This window comes from Phyllobates terribilis, unplaced genomic scaffold (genome assembly GCF_046119375.1).
Source record: "Phyllobates terribilis strain yellow unplaced genomic scaffold, ASM4611937v1 Scaffold_2__4_contigs__length_985480577, whole genome shotgun sequence".
NCBI lineage: Eukaryota > Metazoa > Chordata > Amphibia > Anura > Dendrobatidae > Phyllobates > Phyllobates terribilis.
In genome coordinates, this window is record NW_027362762.1 from 817384618 (window position 1) to 817402768 (window position 18151).

Genomic DNA, 18151 nt, shown 5'->3' on the forward strand with positions numbered 1-18151 from the left:
AGTGCCATTTGAGGGGAGATAGTGATCTATTTTTGCAGTATTTTATTAATAAGAGCAAACAATTCCTTCTACAAGTTCTTTAATTTTGGGCAATTCCAGAAAATATATAGGAGATCGCCATTGAGGTCACAACCTCTCCAACATAGTGGTGATTGTCCAGGGAAAATTTTGACCTATCTGGAAGGTGTGTAGTGCCATCTCGTGAGGGTCTTAAAGTAGGACTCATTTAGGGTTAAACAAATGTTCGAAGAGTAAGAATGTATTAAAGCTTCTTGCCACTGGTCTATGGAGAATGATTTTTTTAGATCCTTCTCCCAGTTAAGCATATATGTTTATTTTATCGAAGAATATATCTTGTTTAAAATAATCAAAGATGCTACTAGTTTTCAAGAAGATGTTCTTATTGACATTACATAAGAGAAAACTAACAGTATCTGTTAACGGATTTTTGTTATGATGTACAGTGCAGACCAAAAGTTTGGACACACCTTCTCATTTAAAGATTTTTCTGTATTTTCATGACTATGAAAATTGTACATTCACACTGAAGGCATCAAAACTATTAATTAACACATGTGGAATTATATACTTAACAAAAAAGTGTGAAACAGCTGAAAATATGTCTTATATTCTAGGTTCTTCAAAGTAGCCACCTTTTGCTTTGATGACTGCTTTGCACACTCTTGGCATTCTCTTGATGAGCTTCAAGAGGTAGTCACCGGAAATGGTTTTCACTTCACAGATGTGCCCTGTCAGGTTTAATAAGTGGGATTTCTTGCCTTATAAATGGGGTTGGGACCATCAGTTGTGTTGTGCAGAAGTCTGGTGGGTACACAGCTGATAGTCCTACTGAATAGACTGTTAGAATTTGTACTATGGTAAGAAAAAAGCCGCTAAGTAAAGAAAAAGGAGTGGCCATCATTACTTTAAGAAATGAAGGTCAGTCAGTCCGAAAAATTGGGTAAACTTTGAAAGTGTCCCCAAGTGCAGTTGCAAAAACCATCAAGCGCTATAAAGAAACTGGCTCACATGAGGACCGCCCCAGGAAAGGAAGACCAAGAGTCACCTCTGCTTCTGAGGATAAGTTTATCCGAGTCACCAGCCTCAGAAATCGCAGGTTAACAGCAGCTCAGATTAGAGACCAGGTCAATGCCGCACAGAGTTCTAGCAGCAGACACATCTCTACAACAACTGTTAAGAGGAGACTTTGTGCAGCAGGCCTTCATGGTAAAATAGCTGCTAGGAAACCACTGCTAAGGACAGGCAACAAGCAGAAGAGACTTGTTTGGGCTAAAGAACACAAGGAATGGACATTAGACCAGTGGAAATCTGTGCTTTGGTCTGATGAGTCCAAATTTGAGATCTTTGGTTCCAACCACCGTGTCTTTGTGCGACGCAGAAAAGGTGAACGGATGGACTCTACATGCCTGGTTCCCACCGTGAAGCATGGAGGAGGAGGTGTGATGGTGTGGGGGTGCTTTGCTGGTGACACTGTTGGGGATTTATTCAAAATTGAAGGCATACTGAACCAGCATGGCTACCACAGCATCTTGCAGCGGCATGCTATTCCATCCGGTTTGCGTTTAGTTGGATCATTTATTTTTCAACAGGACAATGACCCCAAACACACCTCCAGGCTGTGTAAGGGCTATTTGACCAAGAAGGAGAGTGATGGGGTGCTAAGCCAGATGACCTGGCCTCCACAGTCACCAGACCTGAACCCAATCGAGATGGCTTGGGGTGAGCTGGACCGCAGAGTGAAGGCAAAAGGGCCAACAAGTGCTAAGCATCTCTGGGAACTCCTTCAAGATTGTTGGAAGACCATTTCCGGTGACTGCCTCTTGAAGCTCATCAAGAGAATGCCAAGAGTGTGCAAAGCAGTCATCAAAGCAAAAGGTGGCTACTTTGAAGAACCTAGAATATAAGACATATTTTCAGTTGTTTCACACTTTTTTGTTAAGTATATAATTACACATGTGTTAATTCATAGTTTTGATGCCTTCAGTGTGAATGTACAATTTTCATAGTCATGAAAATACAGAAAAATCTTTAAATGAGAAGGTGTTTCCAAACTTTTGGTCTGTACTGTATATAATAATGCATGAAAGACAATTAAAGAAGAAATGCTTAAAACTAAGTTATCAAGTATATAGTGATTAGAGATGCGCGAACGTCTCGAGACCTAGCCAAGTATTCTTGGCGTGCTTGTCAAATATGTTTGCGTCTCCGCGGCTGCATGTCTCATGGCTGTTAGACAGCCGCAACACATGGTGCTGGTGCTTGAAATCATTGTCTTTTTCTGTAAACCATGGTTACCTCCAAGGGAATAAGTGCAGTCATCATTCCTTTGTATTAGAACGGCTTTACAGGCAAGGACATGCCTATCGTAAAATTATACACTACATACACACTTATATGTACACTCTATTGTCTACACTATATACTACATTCACATTTATAAATACACACTATTGTCTACACGATATACTACATACACACTTATCAATACTCACTGTTACACTTCTCAAAACTGAAAATCAATCACTTATCAAGAACATTCGTCAAAAACTTCAAAGACAGAGGTTCCTCAGCTGAGAGAAAGGCTTCACAGCATTGAAAATTTTCCAGCAAGTGCCAGGTCTCTTTCCTAAAGAGGATTCAGCTATGGGATTGGTTTAACACTAGTGCAGAGCTTGCTCAGGAATGGTAACAGGCAGCTGTCAGTGCTTCTATACGTACATTGAGGTGAAGCATTTTAGAGGTAGGCCTGGTGTCAATAAGGGCAGCAAAGAATCCACTTTGTAAAAAAAAAAGCATCCAGTATGACTGACATCTGCAGGAAGTACAGGAATTGCACTACATAAGACTGGAGTAAAGTTATTTTCTTTGATGAAGTCCCCTTCAGACTGTTTGGGACATCCAGAAGAATGATTGTTTGGTGAAGAAAAGGGGTTGAATGTTACCATACGTTCTGTATTATGCCAATTGAAAATCATCCTGAGACCATTCATGTGTGGAATTGCCTTTCACCTAGAGCAATTTCTCCCAATAACCCAAGAGCAATTTGGTGAACAACGATTTTTCCAGCATGATGAAGACCATGTCACAAGGCCAAAGTGATAACTAAGAGGTTTGGTGAACAAAACATTACAATTTTGGGTCCATGACTAGGAAACACCCCAGATCTCAATCTCACCTGTGGTGAATGCTCAAAAAGCGGGAGGACAAACAAAAACACAGAAAATGTGATAAACTCTGAGCACTGATTAGACAAGAAAGCTGCCAGGGTGAAGCACAGAAGTTTTGAAAAATAAGGGACACTGTAACAATTGAGTGTTCGCATAAACTTGATGTTTTTGTCAATAAAAAATAAAAACTTATGACATGCTGATAATTGAAACATCTGACTAAAAAATAAAAAAAAAACCTCACTGAAACAGCACTTTGTGAAAAGCTAAATTTGTGTCATTCTCAAAACCTTTCGACAAGACTGGTTGCCGTATGTTGAGTCAGGAAGGAATTTTCTCCATAATATGGGGCAATTAGCATCTGCCTTTTGGGGTTTTCGTCTTCCGCTGGATCAACATCTTAGGTTATATTGATCTTGATGGACTTATGTTTACTTTTTATGACTGTACACACTATTATGAACAATATATATTACATGCACACTTATATACACACACACTATTGTCTACACAATATACTGCATACACACTTATATGTACACACCATTGTGTACACTATATACTACATACACACTTATATGTACACACTATTGTCTACAGTATATACTACATACACACTTATATGTACACACTATTGTGTACACTGTATACCACATACGCACATATATACTCACTATTGTGTACACTATATACTACATACACACTTATATATACTCACTATTGTCTACACTATATACTACATACACACTTATATATACACACTATTGTCTACACTATATACTACATACACACTTATATGTACACACTATTGTGTACACTATATACTACATACACACTTATATGTACACACTATTGTCTACAGTATATACTACATACACACTTATATATACTCACTATTGTCTACACTATATACTACATACACACTTATATATACACACTATTGTCTACACTATATACTACATACACACTTATATGTACAAACTATTGTCTACACTATATACTACATACACACTTATAAATACACACTATTGTCTACACTATATCATACTTACACACTGTAAGGCAGCGCTAGTCATCATAATGGGGGATACTCGCTGCACCGGGTCAATTAATGCACACCAGCAATGTCTTTCCGGTATTTCACAATGCTGCAGTTTATTGCACTTCATAAACCACAGTTCACACATATAATGTCCATGAGCCCAAGTGGCAGACAGGCCCACTTGGCCCAGGTTACAGCCTTCAGCAAGGTAATACTTTAGCAATGTCCATACAAGTGTCCATATAACAAAGTGTATTACCTTTGCCGGGTTTTAGCTGCTGCAGTCCATTTAATCTGCCACCACTGTGGCTTTAAGGCTTTCCCAGGTGGGGGTCTCTAGCCGTCGTCCCGTCTAAGGCTACTGGAATGTTTCATTCACACACATCCAGTCTGCGCCTTTCCGGACTCTTCACCAAGCCGCTGCCTTCCAAGGCCACTGGCATCTACACAAGATCCAGCCTCGACCTTTCAGGCTGCCAGGCTTCACTGTATCACGGTGTCCCACACACACGGGGAACAGGCCTCATGCCCAACACACCGAACACACCAGTCTCCCATCAAGCAGGGTTTATATATCCATCCCGTGCACACACACACACAGACAGGACCTTGCTGATGTCACAGTCATGTGATCAGACAGACATTCTGTGTGCGCAGGACCTGTGCTATGTCACAGTCATGTGACCAGTCACCTGAGGGGGAAGGTACATGGTCAGGTAAAACACATCCTGGACCATTACCGTAATGCCAGAAAGTCGCTGCATTACAACACTTATATGTACACACTATTGTCTACACTATATACTACATACACACTTATATATACACACTATTGTCTACACTATATGATACATACACACTTATATGTACACACTATTGTCTACACTATATACTACATACACACTTATAAATACACACTATTGTCTACACTATATACTACATACACACTTATAAATACACACTGTTGCACTTCTCAAAACTGAAAATGCAACATCAAGAAGGAAAAGTTATGGAATTATGGAAATTGCAGGATCGACTACTGACAGCTCTTATTGCAACTGCTGACAATTATATCCCAGATGTGTTCGATGGGAAACAAGTCTGGAAATGCTGCAGGCCATTATAGCATGTTGAGGCCAGGCAGGCTGCTTCCAATAGCTCGAGCAATATATGGCCTCGCATTGTTGTGTTGAAAATCGGCCACTTGCACACTTTGGAGAAATGGTCATAGCACTGGCTCCACCATCAAATTGATGTAATGATGAAATGTTAGTGCACCTGGAGTGAAGTCTAGAATGGTCCACCTATCATACATTATCCCACCGCACATCATATTCCCGGTAATAGGTGTCATGCTGGGAATGGGGAGAACCCAGCGTATAATGACGGGAAAGGGAAAGGAGCCCTAAATCTAGGGAAGGGTTGAGTGGAGACCCCTAAACAGAACTACTGATAAACCGTAACTGCCCTATCGACCCTAAATAGGTTCGCTGAGCAGGATACCTAGCCCTAGCAGACCCTAAGGCTAGGCACTAGGAAGGGAGCGGGAGAGATGAGCACTAAGTCAGCCCCACTAAAGACTAAAGAACACACAGGGGATACATACAGGGGAATACACTTAGCTCCAAGATGACACAGGAGAAGGCACGGCAACAATTCACGAAGAAACTCCAAGGTAATTCTAGTGGACCACTAGAATCCCAAGCCTGAATAGGTATAACATGCTATCACCAGCAACTCTCTGAGAATCTGAGTGTATTTGAGGAAACGAAAAGGAAATGTTGGCTAACAGTAGAAAGGTGAGGATAAAGCAGGGTCCTAAACGGAAAGGTATAATCCCCAAGCAAGGTGAGGGTCACTGCTGGGTCCTAAAAAGAAAGGTATAATAAAAAGATCATGGAGAAGTTTGTAAAGCCAAACGCAGCAACCTTCTACCGTTGGACACCGCAAGACTGTTAGTCAACTCTGAAAGACTTGTGACAGTAGGACATCTTCATGCCATCACCCACATGGTTTCCAGACAAATCTACAGCTATCATTGTGTCTACGACAAAAGCGAGACTCATTGTTGAAGAGAATAGGTCTCCATTCCAGCCTCTAGTGCAGTTTTGCTCTGCATCAAGATAGCCTTTCAGAGCAGCGTAGTGAGTTCAGTGGACCATCCATAGCTGGTCGTCTAGCTTGTAGCTTAATGTCGTGCAAACGGAGGTGATCATTTGATTGCTTCTATAATGCTTCAGAATACTTTACACTGACAGGCAAACTATTAGCCCACACATAGTCATCTACGGAGTTAACTGATCAGAGATCAACTCTATTGGGCTTTATGCCCAGCGCTGTTAATAGCAGCCTGTGTGCTATCATTTTGCAGCACATATTTTTCTAATGCGCTACTATAAAGAGGCAACAGTTAAATTATTATACAGCGGTCATTAAGGAGGAATTCTATCTATATTTAAAATTTAACAATCCCCGATATTACTGACTCCTTCCAAAACCTACGGTAATCTGGCCATGCACCTCAGATAACTGTTGGCTTAACACACTGATCCTGACTCCCCAAAAGCAGGAACATTTGGCTAGGCTGTGAGTTCCTGTGCTCTTCATGACTTGAGTAGAGTAAGTCCCTGCAGAATCATGTGGCAGCGGGTTATCTTCCCACAGAACTAAAGTATTAGGGAATTATATTCCAACCATCTGATCCTTTTATCCCCTGACTTAGCCTGTTACGTTAAAGCCAGGAGTCCCCCAATATAATAGATATCATTTGCGGGTTTAGCCATCTTTTAACTAATGAGTATTGTCCGGTCATACCAAGAAGCAATCCACTTCTCTATTTAACAGGACTCCCTCATAAAATTCTAAAGTACTTATAAAAACATGCAACTTTATTATTGGGATTTTTAATTCTATAGTTTACAGCTCAATGCCCAAAGTACTGGCCACCTAGGCAAGATCTGCTATAGAGCTTGTGAGCGCTGTTCTGAAGCTGGCTATTACTGGATTACACCAGCTCCAGCCTCCGTGCACTCTTTCGATGCTGCAGAGGAAAAGCTACCTCTACTAGCAGCATCAGAGAAACCAGGTAACCCTCTAGTCACCCCTGGGAACTTTAGGCCAATAGCCTTTCTAAACTGGGATCTGAATATTTTTTTCTAAATTGCTCACTAAATGGTTACATTAAGTTCTATCACAGAAAAAGAAACAGCCTTACCAACACCAGGTCAGAATACCAATGCACTAACAGGATGCAGCAGACCCCCATGATAAAGGCAGTTTTCCTATCCCTAATGCCGAAAAGGCCTTTGATACGGTTTACTGGGCTACTTAGACAAAGTACTCATCAAATTTGGTTTGACTGGCTTTATCAAATCGTTTATAACGTCCCTATATTCCAACACCAACGCCATGGTTCTTTCTTCCTGTTCCTTATCATCCAACTTCAAAAGCTCGAATGGAACCAGACAGGTCAACCCCAATAATTTTTGCGTTAAGTATGGAGCACCTGGCAGAGTCCATTCATTCCAATTCAGACATTTCTGGTCTTAGCGTTGGTAACTTTAAAACATGTTATTGGATTGTAAGCTGATGACTTAATTATCTACTCCACAGATATAGAAATATCCCTTCATGCCGTCATTGCTTTTCTATAATCTTTTGCTGACATTTCATTTTATAAACTAAATGGCAATAAACCTTAAAAATTATATGGTGACCTTTCCACTTGTGATCAACACAAGATTGCCAACTTTGACAATGTACAATTGACAATTTACATTGATTTATATATTTACATCTTGTCACAACAACCGTGACTTTATTGGGTCACAGCTGTTTTATTTACCGTATTTTTCGGACTATAAGAAGTACCGGGCCATAAGACGCACTCCAAATTTTAGGGTGGAAAATAGGAAAAAAAAAATTTTTTATAAGATGGGGGTCCGTCTTATAGTCTGAATAGGTATCTTACCTGGGGGGGTGGTGGAGCTGGGGTCACAGAAGGCAGGGTCGTTCAGGAAGACGGCGGAAGTGGAGGCATGCTGGTACCTGGAGGCTGGGGGCCTGGCACTGGGGGCTTGGTTCCCTGGTACCTGGGGGCCTGGTGCCCTGGTATCTGGGGTGCTGGGGGGCCTGGTGCTGGTGCCTGGCGCTGGGGTGCTGGGGGCCAGGGTGCTGGTGGACTGGTACCTGGGGTGCTGGTGGACTGGTGCCTAGTACCTGGGGTGCTGGTGGCCTGGTACCTGGGGTGTGGCCATTTTCCTGTAGAGCACAGCTTCAGGAACATGGCCGCAGCCACCGGAAGCCTCTCACTCTGCTCTGCAAACTCCGCTCACAGAAATACACCGGCCCCCGTACCCAGCCAGGCCCACCCCCCAGTCAGATATCGGCCCACCTCACCTCTTCTTCCGCCGCTGCCCTGTGATCCCGCTGCACCACCACCAGTAAATTGCGTTCGGACCATAAGACGCACCCCCCATTTTCCTCCCAAATTTGGGAGGAAAAAAGTGCGTCTTATGGTCCCAAAAATACGGTATACCATAACATTTATACAGCAGTGATCAAAAATATACCCTTATTTGGGTGAATGATACTTTAATATATAATCATATTTTATGCAAAACAATAAAAGTTAAATTTTATTCACAAACTTTATTCCCCTCCTCTCCTCTTTTCTTTATTAATCTATAGTCTTATAGGGATGTACACTAATGTGAATAAATGTCCGATGAGATTTGACAATAAACTTATTGCAAATTTGAGACAACATCGTCACATTGGGCACACTATGGCAACCACACTCCATTTTCCACACCACCTCTACTTTAACAAATCCTACCTCTTGTATATGATCTGACTCCCTCTCAGGCACCTATCTCTTCCTTTCTCTCTTTCTTCCCCCTTGTTGTTTTCCTCACTATTTTCATCTCTATATTTTATAAGTCAAACATTTATATGAATTTTTTTTTAAATACTAATGCATCATTTATCTTTTGAAACTTTAACAAAAAATTACAGTTTAAAAAAAAAAAAAATCCACAAGGCCTTAAAAAAGTTGTCCAGTACTTTATATTACCCCCCCAATGTATCCCCCAGGGCCCCTAAGGATTTTTGTAAATACCTTACGTTGCTGTTTCTGCCTGTGAGCGGCGCTATCCTTGGCCACTCACAAGCATCATGTGAACACATGATGACATCACGACAAATGAGGCGTGAGTTAGCTGCTGGGTTGTGGGCTGGGTTACCCCTCGCATCACACCCAGCATCCAACGCGCACTTTCCCAACGAATGGGTAGAGGCAGAGCGTGGTGGATGCCGGGTGTGACGCGGGGGAGTATCCCCGCCCACAGCCTGGCATCCACCGTGGAACGCAGAAGACAGAGACACCCGGCTGCTGCCAGCACTTGTCATGACGTCAGCGGTTAATTTGGTTTCGCCAGGCCTACCTCTTGTTCCCCTATACTCCCAATTATGTTATCTACTGTTTCCCTTTGGAGAACCTGGGAAATGTGTCCTCTATGTGAGATCTCAATTAGAGAATTAGAGCCCCATATCCCTTATCAATTCTGTCTACATGGGAGGTAAACAGTCTGAGAACTTGGCAGATAATAGCAAGGATTCCTTGTTTCTTTAGTTAGACATAATTATTAAAAAGTAATAGCGCCAACGTGGATCTTTCTATCAATACTTGCAGATCTGACACCTCTTATTGTCCTTCTATTATCAACACACATCCCCTCTTTCACCCTTCCACCATTACCTCCTTATTGAGGATACATCTGAAAAAGTTTTGTAAACCTTCTATAAGATACTGAATTCCCATTTTCACCATGAAAGTGTTCTCACGACCAATATTCATTCAAGAGTCATGGTTCATTACAACTGGTCCCTGTGGTCCCCCCCCCCCTAGTGGTCCCTATTATTATGCTGTAATGTCCTATCCCCACCTTCTCCGCCTCTCTACCCCTCCTATTATTTCCACTTTTTCACATGCTGGATGTTTTCATCACTCAATGTTATGGCAACTTTCATCTATAATTTGTCTACACTTTTGCGTTCTCTGTTCATTGTTTGTATATTTTTCTTTGTTTATAAAATCAATAAAAACTTATTGGAGAAAGAAGCGCTCCAAGCTAACGATTCCCTAATCCATCCTAAATATCTATGTGATGGAGGCAGATTAAGATACTCACCAATCACCGTCTTCTCCCTTCCTCTCTTCTCTCCCTCACTGCTCCTATACTCATGTATGCCTGATTCAGCCGAGCATGCATGTGCTTTCCATGGGAGGATAATGGGCCTGCCCACAAAATTCAGTCAATTCAGATAATTTTCCTTTAATGTGAATGGGCACTAAAGAACTGGACCACATGGCCGCTATGGGGACCATGAACAGGAGGAGCCTAGTGCCGAATGCTTATACCGTATATGTACATTATAAGTTATGATGGCTTATAAGGAGTAGACTCACATGCTCAGCCCACTACATACCCAGTGGGTGTCGGCTGTTTTACACAGCAGACAATTGCTGCAATTCAAGCTAGCTCTGATTGCAACTGTTTAACCCCTTAGCTTCCATAGTGACCAGCAATTATGGTGGCTAAGCAGCTAGACAGGGTGTCTCTGTGACCACCACTGGGTTGCTTAATGGCAGCCAGGGGCCAATAAGAGGTCCCATTTCGGATCTTTGCTATGGGGTCTGTGGATTTCTATGTACACCCCTATATGACCCGATAAGAATTATCCTGAGGGTTAAGCAGGTGGACTAACATGTTCTGTGTCCTCCCAGTATTCCTCTCTCTGCATATCATACCATGAGTATCCACCTTAGTACACGCCGTATTTTGAAAATCGTATTTATCTGTTTTCTTTTCTAAAAGTGTTTATTTTACATCAACATGAAACATAAGAATGGGAAATTTCTATTAACTGATTAGCTGCAGTGGTCACACAATGGCCCCTACGAGAAGGAGAAGCCAGGAGGTCGGCGGGGACACTGACAGCAGCAGTACTGGGGGTCTGAAAGGTAAGTATGAGATTATTATTCCAAGGCATCTGATATTCATAAGATGTATATATATATATCTCCTATGCTTTAGACACATATACACACCTTAAGAGTGTTAGATGGTTAGTAATAATATATATTTTTTCACAATGTCTATTATAATATATAATAATATAACATTTTAGAATATGTATATAATAGATTGGACAGTCAGCCATCATGACAGCGCGTTGTTGGTCTCACATGTGATGTCACAGTGACATAGAATGCTGTGAGGTTATACAATCTATGCACTCGGTGACATCAGCGCCATTTTCAGAGTTGACGTTTTCGCTGAGACTCTACCTTGGTTTTGGAAGTGCGAGCTAGTTTGTTTCATACATCTAGTGCTTTACTTCTACAGCTTCTTATTGATATTTTGGCACCATAACATCCGTGCCATCAGAGAACTTAGTTCTCATTTTCTATCACTCTACCATCTCAGCCCCGGGAAACTAAACCATGACTTCCAGGGAGCTGCATCAGCTTATTGCTGACAATGAGACTTGGATGAGCCGACCAGAAAATCAGGGTAAGTGAGAGAATATTCCCACCTTATAGGATCTTTTCTGGGAGGAGATTTCCCTGGGGTAAGCGGTTTCAGTACACTCAGTGCATCTTCCACCTTTTTATTTATTTATTTAGCCCAAACATTAATCAATTTTTTCTCCTCTCCCTAAACCCTAAAGCAGCAGCAGGTTCACTCCGTTTGGCTCGAAAGTGTTTTTTATAAACATTTGCATATTTATAGTAAATTGTATTTCTTTATAGGTCCGGCTATGATTGTCCATCAATTGAGATCTTCTCAGAGGGATCAGAGAAGACCAATTACTACTGGTGGACACAGAACAGACGCCACTGCTGTCACTGCGAGAGGCAGAGAAGCCAGAACTCATCTCCGGCAAAGAGGACAAGAGAGCAGAGAAAGAAGCCGCTCTCCGCTTAGACCAGTCCCCGCAGAGCCCTCCAGAGAAACATCAGAGAGCAGAAGGGATGACAGTGGATCCTCAGACACCGCCACTGAGTTTGAATTCAGACGGCCATTTCCCGTTCTGCCCAGCCGCAGACTCAGGGAGTCTCCAGCTGCAAGTGGATCTCCTGTACAATTACTGCAGGCAAACCGTCTGTTCAACATCATCTTTCAGCAGCAGGGAATGGGAGTGATGATGCCTCCTCCACAGATGCGGCCACCATCACCACCTGCACAATATAATCTGCAGGAAAGGCAGCAGACTTGGCGAGCTCAGCAAATTAGGAACCTCCCAACAAGAACTGTAACGTCTCAGGAGGAGTTGTGTGTCATCTGCATGACGGATTATGAGACCGGAGAGGAAGTCACTCATCTGCATGACGGATTATGAGACCGGAGAGGAAGTCACAGTGCTACCATGCAATCATTGTTTCCATCAGGGTTGCATCTCTACCTGGCTCAACTCCAACCTTCGGTGCCCCCTGTGTCGCAAACACTGCTTCCTTTTAAAATTCAGTGGAACATCTTAAATCTTCATGGAAGAAGTTAAGAGTTTGGCAGTGACACTAGAAGAGTCCATCTTGTACATCAGCCCAGGTAAGACAGAACATATAGATTACATCTGCTTTCATTTCAATTGGTAAAAAAAATAATTCACCTTTACTTCTGTTCTGTCTTTTCTTTAGTTTACCATCAGCTTTGGGAAACATCGTACCAGTACTGAGTTCTCAGATGAGGATCAATGAAATAGCGGTCTTCTTTCTGTGATATTATTGAGACTCTGAAGAAGAAACTTGTTCCTGCACATGACGATTTTCGGATGAACCCTCTTCTCTCTTTTCTGTGAGGAGATTTTGAGGACGCTCTGGAAAGTAGAGATAGAGAGGAAACCAGGCTCTCCAATATAAACCGAAAGTTAGAAGTTTATTACAACAATCATCAGCAAACTTCTGTGTGCAATGGGCCAACATTTAGGTCACATGACCTTGTTCATAATATATATATATATATATATATGTATATACATTAAAGAATGTTATACCAATTATATTGATTCTGTGTCTTTCACCTTATTTGCATGGTATGCATACTGGGAACTCCATAACATTGTGCACAGAGCAGGTGGATAGATGATAAATGTCTATTCTAAAAAAAAAAGTTGTACAAACGTCAAAAAGAATGAACATATGTACTGAAATGTCAAAAGGACTTGCTGTGGATATGATCCGTTTGTTGTCACTTCTTTTAACTTCTTCAGGCTTCAAAAGCTATGAAGCGGCTAAAAGAAGTGATTGGTCTTTTGTTCTAGAAGCTTCTGCTTGGAAGCCGCTACTATTTTATATATAAATTGATTTCGCAGTGAAACTGCCACAAAAAAACGAACACAAAGACATCGCAAAAGACACCTCAGGTAAAACTCGATGGACACCATGATGAGGATATCTGGCTGAGTGTCTACTGATCACTGCTTGTAACCCTTTTTTCTCCATAGGGATAGTGTAGTGATAGACGGATGGGATATAAGTAGTGTTGAGCATTCCGATACTGAAATATTGGGTATCGGCCGATATTCGCGGTATCGGAATTCCTATACTTAATTCCGATGCTTAATTCCGATACTTTTACAATATCGAATACCGGAATCGGAAGTTCCCATAATGCCTGCGCTCTGCAGTGTCTCTGAAGGATGACAAGCTGGATGGCAGCGCTCAGCTGAGATCCAGCCTGTCATCAGAACGCCATCCCAGCGTGAGAGAATTCTCCTGATTGTTTAAAAGCCGGCGGGCGGTAAAAAGCCGCCGGCTTTTAAACAATCGCACAGCCCCATACTGCTTCCCCGCAGCCTCCCACCCCGATCCTCCGCTCCCCTCGCCACCTCCCATCCCGATCGTAAGTTAGGACCCGGGCGGAGAGCACAGCACCAAGGAGCTGGGAGCGAAGGACCCGGGCGGGGAAGTCGGCAGTGAAAAGACTTCACCGCCGGCTTTCCCGTTCTGTGCTGCGCTTTCCCGCCGGATATTTCAAATGAACAGCTGAGGTATCAGCTGATGCCGATCAGCTGTTCATTTGAAGCAGCCGCGGTGCCCTCAGAGGGTTCATGTGAGTTCATACTTGACTGCATGAACTCACATGAACTTTCCCACGGTCGCACAGGTCAGCCTCACCTCCCAGACCCGTCATGATTGGTGTGTGTGGGGTGTCTGTGCTATGTCTGCGGGTGTGCGCGGTGTCTGTGCGATGTGTGCGGGTGTGCGCGGTGTCTGTGCGATGTCTGGGGGTGTGTGCGGTGTCTGTGCCATGTGTGCGGTGTCTGTGCGATGTTTGCAGGTGTGTGCGTGCAGGCAGACATAGGCCGATGTGACACTACTACTCCCATCGGCCTATGTCTGTCCCCCGTCCACTCGTGCCAGCAGGATCAGCTCGATGGGAGCAGTAGTTCCCATCAGCCTAATCCTGCTATATAAATTGCCCTACTGTGTCCCCAATAAATGTTAAATACATGTCATTGGTGGCCAGTGGTTACCTAAAAGAAATTAGTTCATACATTACCTGTCCCCGCCGATCGCCACCTAAAATAAAGTAAAAAATAAAAAACTACACCTATACTCACCTAGACACCTAATTCCCCGAAGCCATCGATCTCCTGTAATAAAATAGAAAATAATAAACCACAACCTTATCCTTACCCCTCCGTAGTAGTCCACGAGTGTCCCACGAAGATCTCCAGTTCAGAGCAGCCGCATAGAATGTGACCGCTCTGAACCGCTGCGGCCGCTAGAATGATGGGGCCGTTAAGCAGCCCCGTCATTGCATAAGCGGGTTCGCCGGAGTTCAGGCAGCGCTGCTCCGGTTAGCTGCTTTACGGCCCTGCTGTATCGTGAGAAATTCCCACGGTACAGCAGTGCCGTAAAGGAGGTCTCCGGAGCAGCGTTGACTGAATGCACTCCGGTGACCTCAGTCAGTGGCTCCTGCTGCCGGGAGCGGACGTGTTCCCGGCAGCGTGAGCTTACAGCAGCCATGCACAGCTGTCACCATCTCCAGATGTGACAGCTGTGCATGGGAGATCAGCGCAGGAACGTGGACAGGTAACTATTTTTTTTTAGTAAGCTAAGAATTAAATAAAATGGTGTGTTTTATTTCAAATAAATTATTTTTTTCTGGGTGTAGTGTGTGTTTTTTCTTTTTAACACTTTGTAGGTTAGTAATGGGGGTGTCTTATAGACGCCCATCATTACTAACCTGGGCTTCATGGCAGCTGGCGCTGACATGAACCCCAGCCCTATTACCCCACTGCCACCGCACCAGGGCAGCGTGGAAGAGCGAGGCTAAGCGCCAGAATTGGCGCATCCTATGGATGCGCCATTTCTGGGGCGGCTGACGGCTGGTGTTTCTAGCCTGGGAGTGGGCCAATATTCATGGCACCCTTCCTGGGCTATTAATATCAGCCCCCAGCTGTCTGCCTAGCCTTTGCTAGCTATTAAAATAGGGGGGACCCCACGTCATTTTTTTGGGTGGGTCCCCCATTTTAATAGCTAGTAAAGGCTAGGTATTCAGCTGGGGGCTGATATTAGTAGTCTGGGGAGATCCGTGGGTATTACCCCCTTCCCAGGCTTCAAACATCTTCCCCAGCCGTCTGCTTAACCTCCGCTAGAGACTAAAATTATGGGGGATCCCACGCCAATTTTTTTTTAAATAAATCCTTTATTTTAACACTAAATGACATTTGATGAGTTAATAAAGATGCAGTCCCTAAATTATTATTTATTTTTTAATTAATTTTTCCCAAAAATTTTGACGTGGGCTTTGCCATATTTTTGTATGCCAGCCAGGTACAGCATCCAGCTTCTATGAACGCGCCATTTTCCGGGGTGGCTGCGGACTGCAATTTGCAGCGGGTGGGGCCCAGAAAGCTTGGGCCTCCCTGCGCTGCAGATTCCAGCCCCCAGCTGCCTAGTTGTACCTGGCTTTCTGGGCCCCACCCGCTGCAAATTGCAGTCCGCAGCCGCCCCGGAAAATGGCGCGTTCATAGAAGCGCCATCTTCTGGCGCTGTACCCAACTCATCCAGGGCCCTGGTGCGGTGGCTCACTGGGTAATAAAGGGGTTAAGGCCAGCTTGGCATTATCAGCTGGCCCTAAGCCCGAAATTCATGGGGTCACGCCAATATTAGACATGACCACCATGAATTTCTAGTAAAGTATTTAAAAAAAACACAACACCCAGAATAAAGTCCTTTAATTGAAATAAAGACACAATTCTTTATTGTTCTAAATTAAACTATACTTACCATCACGCCCATTCCAGCTGAAGCCAACGATCTCCTGCAATAAAAGAAAAATAATAAACCAACCTCATCCTTACCTTCCCATGGATCCCACGACAGCTTCAGCTCTGCTACATCGAGATGACAGGCTGGACCGCAGCAGAACGCTGCCATCCAGCCTGTCATCCCGCAGACACTGAGGCTATGTGCCAACGATGCAGAAATGAAGCAGAAAATTTCTGCAACATTTCTGCATGTCCCTTGCCAGAAAATCACGTGCGTTTTTTGGTCGCGTTTTTGACGCGTTTTTGTATGCAGATTTTACATGCGTTTTTGTAAGCTTATTTCATGCGTTTTTGAGCACAAATAAAGTTATTGAAAAAAAAAAAAAAAAAGAGGGAAATCCTGATGTCATTTCCTAGTTCAACCCCTCTTCACCATTTTGTTTTTTGCAAAAGACAGTATGCCACAGGAATTGCAGCCCCTGCGGGTCAGCAGACCATGCCTAAACCTTCTGCTAATGACTTGCTTAAATCTCCTGCACTACAACGTTGAGCAGGTAATATAAACTAAGTTTTTTTGGGGTACATTATTTTTATGTAGTGTGTGTACTAACCTATTATTGTTCTATAGGAGCGTTTAAGGAGGAGAAGACGACCAAAAAAAATTTGGGTGCACCCTATCTTGCAGGAGCGGACGGACAAGGGCCACTTTAATGTTCTCTACCCGGATTTAAGGAGGTAAGATATATGTGAAGAAAGTATAATGTCACCCGTCTATGCTGTTTTTTTAAGGTTTTGTTTGTATACTATGTTACAAAATTATCTTTTAATAATTTTTTTTTCTCTGTTTACTATAGTTTTCCTGAAAAATTTAAACAGTTCTGCCGTCTGAACATTATTGCATTTGATCGGCTGCTGAGCCTTATGTCTCCTGACCTGGACTTCCAAGACACTGTAATGCGAAGGGCCATCTCTGCTGAGGAAAGGCTGCTCATCACCTTGCGGTAAGTTGAATGTTGATTTATATGTACCTGGTTTTGTTCGCCACCCTGCGGTGATGGCTGGTGTACCTGGTTTTGTTACCCTGTGGTGATGGCTCCACTGTGTCTGTCTTTGTGTACATATTTTTGGCTTGACCATGAGATCACCATGCACAGAGATCAGATTGAAAAGGTCACTGATGTGTAAACTCTAGAGCAAACATCGTAGGCAAACACAGACACAAAGTCAAAACACATTATAAATTGATATGTGTGAACTCAAGAGAAAACAAAAGATGACCAAAAAAGATTGAAAATGTGGAGCCCCCCCCCCCCAAAAAAAAAACGCGCCCATTGTTGGAATAGTTTTTTGTAATAAAGACCTTAATTTTTTAAAAGATGAATCAATAATGGATAATTACTGTTGGCTTGTATTTCTTTTTATGGCTTTTCTAATTATCTATTTTTCCTTTTCAGGTTTTTGGCCACTGGAGAGAGCTATACATCACTGCACCTCCAATTTAGGGTTGGTAAATCCACCATTTCCAGAATTGTGAGGTGCACATGTACCGTCATCTGGCAGAAGTTGCAGCCCATCGTGATGCCTTCTCCAACCGAGGAGACTTGGCTGCAGGTCGCAGCAGGCTTTCAAACTGTGGCCA

General features: G+C 43.1%; 1 long non-coding RNA gene across 1 annotated transcript; it reads left to right on the top strand.

Annotated features, from left to right (window-relative positions):
- The first annotated feature begins 16937 nt into the window (after positions 1 to 16937).
- Positions 16938 to 17826, top strand: LOC141253004 (uncharacterized). Its single transcript, XR_012314190.1, has 3 exons — positions 16938 to 17066; positions 17141 to 17247; positions 17367 to 17826. It is a non-coding gene; the product is annotated as an uncharacterized lncRNA (long non-coding RNA).
- The last annotated feature ends 325 nt before the right edge of the window (positions 17827 to 18151 follow it).